Source organism: Condylura cristata, unplaced genomic scaffold, assembly GCF_000260355.1.
Source record: "Condylura cristata isolate star-nosed mole 26May11 unplaced genomic scaffold, ConCri1.0 scaffold00029, whole genome shotgun sequence".
Classification (NCBI taxonomy): domain Eukaryota; kingdom Metazoa; phylum Chordata; class Mammalia; order Eulipotyphla; family Talpidae; genus Condylura; species Condylura cristata.
Genome location: NW_004567130.1, coordinates 11,650,294 through 11,657,303, shown reverse-complemented (window position 1 = coordinate 11,657,303; position 7,010 = coordinate 11,650,294).

Here is a 7,010-nt window from a genome sequence, read left to right as displayed (position 1 = left end):
CCCTTCACCCTGCTGGTACTTTTGAGCATTCACTTCACACCCAGCCCAGTCGTCTGGCCCTGGGAGACAATGATAAGCAAATAGGTACAGAACTTGCAGAGCAGGACCTCCCTGGTGGTGCAAGCTAGTTGCAGCCACTTCAGTGTGAGTTCGATCCCTGGCCCCGGAGGTGACCCACATGGCATGGCAGACCTCTCCTGACCTGCCCGCTGCTCCCCTCAACAGTGTACATTGTCGATTTGCCTATTCTGCTCCCCACTCTGTCTCTGGTGAAGCCTCTCACTGCCCCTGCACCTCTGGCCTGTACCCCAGTTCTGTGTGCATAAATAATAAATCTTTAAAAAAAAAAAAAAAAGAAAGAAAGAACTGCAGAGCAGAGGGGAGACCAGTGTTAAAAAGCAAATGTCTATCTAATTGCAAACTGAGCTCAGAGTTGGGACGGGCAGCTTGGAGGCTGTCAGAACACTTGGCAGGGGGGCCATTCTGGTCCCAGACCTGAGGAGGTGATGGTAGAGTTGCTGGTGAAGATGAGGAGAAGGGAGTTAGGAAGGCAAGGTTGCAAAAGGATGCCCAGCAGTGAGAATGGTACGTGCAAAGGTCCTGAGGTTGATGGGAGCCCGGCACCTTCAGGCAGATCCCAAAGTTATCATCAAGTTAGAGTAGATGGGCCAGGTCTGCGTGAGCCAGGACCTGTCTTGTGCACGGCCCTTCCTCCAGCACCTGGTACAGTGCCTGGAACATAGTAGGTGTGCAGTAAATGCTTGTCTGGCTGGGAGTGGCCTTTCTCGCTTCTACTTTTGCATTCTCAGGTTTTTGTGAGGTAATGCTCACACTCTGCACCCTACAGTTCTAGAAATCTGTTTTTGGGCCCGACCCCAGTGAGCCCCCCTGAATCATTCCGCCATGGCTCTGAGGGGCTCAAACAGGCCTGTGGTAAGGAGCAGGCTGGGCCGCCCACTTGCAGCTTGTAATTTGAGAGAGTGGCACCCAGGCCCTCTGCCCAGCCTTGGAGTGATTCAGGGGCCTCGCCCTGTGCCCACCATGCAATTAGCAGCTGTGACCCCCGCCCTGTTGAACAGCCAAGGAGGCAGGAGGGTGAGGGAAAAACCTCCCACCTCCAGTCTCTGCCAGGGTCCTTCCAGGCTGAGCCCAGGGCGGGCCGCCTGGCCCACCACAGCCCCCAGCTCCAGTCTCTAGTCAGCTCAGAGCTGCTTCTAATTACACAGCCCCTGAGGACACTGGGCCTGCCCTGTGGGCAAAAATATCCCAGGCTTTTCATGTGGCTGGAGAGGCATTGGGCTGTGGCCCCTCAGCACACGCCAGACTTCGGAGGGGCCTTCTGCTGAGCCCTTGAGGCAGGGTGGGCCTGGCCCAGGCAGGCCAGAGCTCCAGGTGTGCTGTAAAACCTTCTTAGGTTTCAGTTTCCCCATGTATCAACTAGAGAAGCTCACTTCTCTGTTAACTACTCATTGAGCCAGAAACTGTGCCTGCCACAAGAGCAGCAAATGAGACAGGTGCTTCTACACCTTCACTCAGGCTCGCGCTGTTCCCCCCCCCTACAGGACTGTCCTGAAACCCTCTTTACCTGACCTCACCGTGCATCTCTTGTAGCTCAGCATCACTGCCTCCAGGAAGTCCTCCCTGAAGCCCTGTGGAGGGAGACCAGCAGCACCGTCTGTGCTTGCGAGCCCCCAGGCCTTCCCACTCTTGCAGAGCAGCCAGATAAGCAATAATGGCCTGTTCACTTGTGCCTCTGGTCTGTCAACTCCCTGGGCCAGAACTGGGGCCTGTTCTGCTGATGTATCCCCAGCACTGGTGCCTAGAACCTGGCAGGTGTTCAGTGAAGGTCTTTCCTTTAGCTAAATGACTCGAGTTCAACCTCCTTAAGTTACAGTTGGAGAAACTAAGGCCCAGGGAGAAAGCATGCTGACTTTACTTTGCTCTACACCTGTTCCTTCAGGGGAGCGACAGGCTCCTCCACAGCTCAGGGAGCTCTTAGGGGAAAACAGACAAAACACAAGTGGCAAATCAGGAAGCTGGCCCAACCCTGAGGTACTATCAAGGAGATAAAAAGGATGAGGAGACAGGGAGTAGCTTAGGAGGGGCAAGGGCTGGTCTGGGTAGTTATTTTAGCAACTGTGGCTGGGAACAGCCTCTCTGAAGAGGTGTCTGAAGTGTCACCTACAGGTTAAGAGGAACCAGGCATGCAAAGTGCAGGAGGAAGTTTCCCAGGTTGAGGGAACAGCAAGTGCAAAGGTCCTGTGGTAGGTAAGACCTGGCATGAGGTCTCCTCCAGGGAAGCAAGATTGGATGTTGATGAGTTCTTATGAGTTCTTGGGATTAGGAGATGCTCCTTCACGCACTTTGTGACCTGAGCCTCAGTTTCCCATTCTGTACCAGTACTGGTCGGCAAAGGCTCTTCTAAGGCTCTTCTTGTGTTGCAATCACAAGTAAATTTTTCTCTTGTTTCCAGTTTTTTGACCACCCCCAACAAGCAACCCAAGACTTACCCACTAATGGCGGGAGAGAAAAAAAGGCACAGCCACTTTGGAATACCTTTTGGTAGTTTTTAGAGATAGCCATATACTTACCAGGCGACCCAGCTAGCTCACTCCCAGGTATTTCGCCAAGAAAAAGCAGTAACACATATCCATACAGACAAACATGTCCAGAGCATCTTTATCTATAAAACAAAAAACTGGAAACAGTCCAAATGTCCACCAACAGAAGAATGGAGAAACAGACTGTGGTACATCCATACAGTGGAATAGAGCTTAGCGATGACAAAGAACAGAAGTGAGACAGAGGACAAGTTAGAGGAATCCTGCAGGTGAAAACAGGACCCAAAACGAGACACAGCGGGGGCTTCCATCACAAAGAAGTTCAAGAACAAAGGCAAAAGGGGGACAGAAGTCAGCAGGGCAGTTACCCTTGGGGAATCTTCCTGTGTAGAGGCCCAAGGAAACCTCCAGCCTGAGAACAGGCAATACGCACCATGAGGCCACATGAGTGCATGTGGAAAAATCCAGATGCGTACTTCAGATGTGTGTGCTTTACATAGATTATAACAGCAAAGTTTTCTAAATAATAATAATAAAAACTCAGCACACCTCTCTCTTTTTGGGGGGTGCAATGATGACGGCAGGCTCTCTGGCTCTCTTTGGCCATGGTAAACATTTACATTCTCCAGGCCAGTGCAAAGAGCGAGCGGCTTCCTCAGCACCACATGGAAGCCATCTCTGCAGGCAGGAATGTAAACACACCCTGTGCACTGCAGACCTGGCCGCAGCTTCCTGACCTGCCAGCTGCCCGCTGGGTGTCTCCCAGGGCACCCCAGTGCCCCCACACCAGTCCCCACCTCCAGAAGGAATTGAGCCGAGGCTTCTGAACTGCCTTCGGGGCACTGCGGGAAATAGGGGTGCCCTGCCTGTTGGGGGCAGAGGTGGGGTTGGCTAAGAGTGAGAAGTGGGGAAGGTGTGGACCTGAACTTCGGGACCACTTAGTCCCCTGATACAGAGAGGTCATCTTACATTTCTCCTGCTTCAGCCCCTTACTCTACACTAAAACCCGTCTCATCTTCCCTCGTTTGCTTTCTTCCTCTTCTCCCCCTTCCCTTCCCTCCTCTCCCCTTCCTCTCTGTCATTTTCTCCACACACACTGTTGAGCACACACTCTATCTGAGACCCTTTCCAAGCACGTGGGCGACAGCAGAGGACACAGATAAGAGCTGTGTCCTCACAGAGCTTGCAGTCTAGGGGACAAGGAACACGATCAAAGAGAGAGCTTGGGAACACATTATGGCATGAGATGGTGGCAAGTGTTCAGGAGAAAATTAAAGCCGGGAAAGCAAGTCTCCAAACAGAGACTTGAAGGATGTAAGAGAGCGAGTCAGGGAGACGGCCAGAGGAAGAGCACGTGCAAAGTCCTGAGGTAAAGGGTGCTGGCATTTTCAAGGAATGGAAAGCATCCATGGAAAGCGTCCAGTGGGACTACAACTGAGTGCATGAAGGAGCCGAGGAAGAAATGAACTCCGAGGGCACTAGAGCCAGACGGCACAGACCCCGGCAGGCACTGACTGGCTTTCACTGTGGGGAAGGCAGGCTGGCGCGGGCCCATGTGTGAGCACTTCACGGCTTCCCTCCCTGCCTCGAGCCTCCTCTGTCTGCTTCCCTCCCCTCGGCTCCTTCCAGCTGACCATCACCTCCTGGCACAGCGGGGCCCACAGACGTGACTCTCGGGGTCTCCTGCTGCGTCACATCCCCCCAGCAGCTCATCGGTCAGTCAGGTTCCCCTGGGAGACCTCGCAGAGGGGTCTTCACCCGGTCCAGACCCACACACCTGAGGGGAGGGCCCTAGTGGGGGCGGGGAGGTAAATCCCGCCAGGATGAGCCAAGACCGCCTGCCTCAGGGCCCAGGGCTCCGCTGCTCAGAGCCGGGACCAGGACTAGGCTCCTCCACCCCCTTTGCTCACCTATAAAATGGGGTGTAAAATGGGGTGATGAGAGCACCCACTTTCCTGGGTTACTGTGAGAACAGCACGAAATCACTGTGCTAACACGAGGGACAAGGTCACCCGGCCAGGGCAGGCTCCCGCCCGCACCTCTGTCAGCGGGACACCGGCCAGGCAGACCGCAGGTGGCTGCAGGTGGCCGCAAAGAAGGGGACAGCACAGCAACACCCACCCCTGCACCCTGCTGCGGGTCAGTCGGCGGGAGGCCCCTTCTGTCCTCAAGGGGTGCTCCGACCCTTGGCGGGGTGCGCTCGCTGACCAGGTTCACCCCACCTCACACTCCGTGCCACGCAGCTCCTGGGTCCCCACTGGGCTGACCTCGCTGGGCCAGGACACACGCGGGCGCTGGCCGGGGGGATGGGCCTCAGCAGCTGGAAACATCTGGTTTGAATTGTCCCTTGGAAGCACCGGCCAGGCAGCCAAGGAATTTGTGAGCTAATTTTAGGCCAAAAGACAGAACGCTCAGAAGAGCAGGACTTGCCCCCCCCAGGCCACAGGGGCTGGGCTCCGAGTCTTGGGGGGCAGGCGTGCAGCCTCCACGGGCCCTCCGAGGGTGCCCACTGGCCTGGAGCCAGGCACTGGCCCTCCCTGGAGCAGGGTTGGGGCCACGTGCCGCATGCCAAGCTGGGGCGCCACCCCCCTCCAGGCGCTGGGCATAGGAATGACTCTTCTCCCCCTTTCACGGTGAGGAAACGGAGGCACCCACAGGTCCTGTTGTCTGACTTGTGGGTCGGGAACCGAACCAGGCCCACCGGCCTCCGGGCCGCAGACCTGAGGCTCCCGTTCCTCTGGCGCCCGCTCTTAGGTTTTGTCAGTCCCATGGGGTGGCTGGGGTCCTCACCCTGGGGCGAAGCTCCCCTCGCTCGCTCAGTCACTTGTTCACTTGCTGCTCCTGAACCCCCACTGTGTGTCACAGGCTGGGTAGTGACAAAGAGGACGAGAGACAGCGCCCCCCACAGACCGCCCCCCTCCCCGACCCCAGCACAGCAAAAATGAATATCACTCTAGTCATCAGGGCCTTGAAGGGAGAAAAGGGGTGTTGTCCAGAATAACGGGGGGCAGGACCACAGAGGACCCTCTGTGAGGAGGTGACATTCAAGCTGGGACCTTGACAAGGTGTCAGCCACGCTGACCTGTATGAGGCGAAGGTCAAGGGCAAAGGTCCTGAGGCAGGAGGATGTGAAGAAAGAGCAAGAAGGCTTGCGGAGCCCATGAGACGGAGAGGGGACAGGTGCTTGGCTCAGGGGGCCGCAGGGGGCCCGAGCAAGACAAGAGTTTGGACTGTTGGGAGTGGGGGACCCCACTGTCCTACATATTCCTTGCGTTCCCAGATTTGCGGAGAGGTTGCTGAGACTCAAGGGGAAATTCCTGAGAGCGACCCCTGGGGCTTGAGGCCAGGCAGAGAGCCGCCCCAGGCTGGAGGGAGCATGGCTGCTGCTGGAGGTCGCTGGCGGGACTCACAGGCCGGGGGGCGGGGCTGCTCAATCTCGGGGGCCACACCGCCCTCCTCGCTCTGAAGGAGCAGCGCCCAGGCCGCCCCGGGAACTGTCGACAGGTCAGACCCCTCCTTTGCAGCGGGGCTCCCCTGTGCCGCCTTAGCGGTGTCGGGGTCATGTTGACCAATAGCACTCTCCCCGATCAGGTCACCCCAAAGTATGTCCAGATGAAACTGCGATGGTCACACTGGCCTTTTCTATTTTGCTTATCTTGTGAAAAATGCAGGACCAGCAGCCACATTGGGACAAAAACGGCCCAGCCACCCCACCCCACGCCCTGAGGGCATTGGTCTTTGTTCCTCATCCCATAACACTGCCCAAAGCCCATCACCCTGACAGCGGACGTGAAGATGTGCACACGGTCTGAGCATCTTTCCAGCATGAAGGCGAGTCGCGCTGGGAACAGCTCACACTCCCTCCCGGGGGTCCCACCACACCTGGGTCCCCTCTCCGGGCACATGTCCCCACAGCCCTGCTTCTAGGCTCTCTGACTCTCCTCGGGTGCCGTCTCCCGCCGCCTGTGGGCTCTCCCTGGACTCGCTTTTCACCACGCGAGCCTGTCCACTCCCCCAGACCCATGTCCTGCCCCGCGGAGTTGTCCCTCCAGCAGAGGCTAGTACAGGTCCCCCTGTGCCGAGGGAGGGTGGGGAGTGGAGAGGGCGGCTGTGAGCCCAGGGGCCCACAGCATCGCGGGGGAGGCTGGAAGTAAGGGGTCCACCTCGCATGTGGCCGTCTCCCCTCGACGGCTGCTGGGAGCCCCAAGGATGGGCAGGGCCGGCGCCTGCCCCCAGAGCTCCCAGGGACCTCCTGGCCTCTGGTGGGCTGGCGTGGCCCAGACCGCCTCTAGAGAGGACGCCTCTGCCGGTGGGATCAGGCCAAGGGCAGGACTTTGGGCTTGGAGATTTGGGGAGTTCCCAGCCCCTCCTCAAGGAGCCCCAAGTGACTGGTGTCTTCAGGAAATCATGTGAATTTTAGACCCAGATCTGTATCTGTGCTTTTTTTTT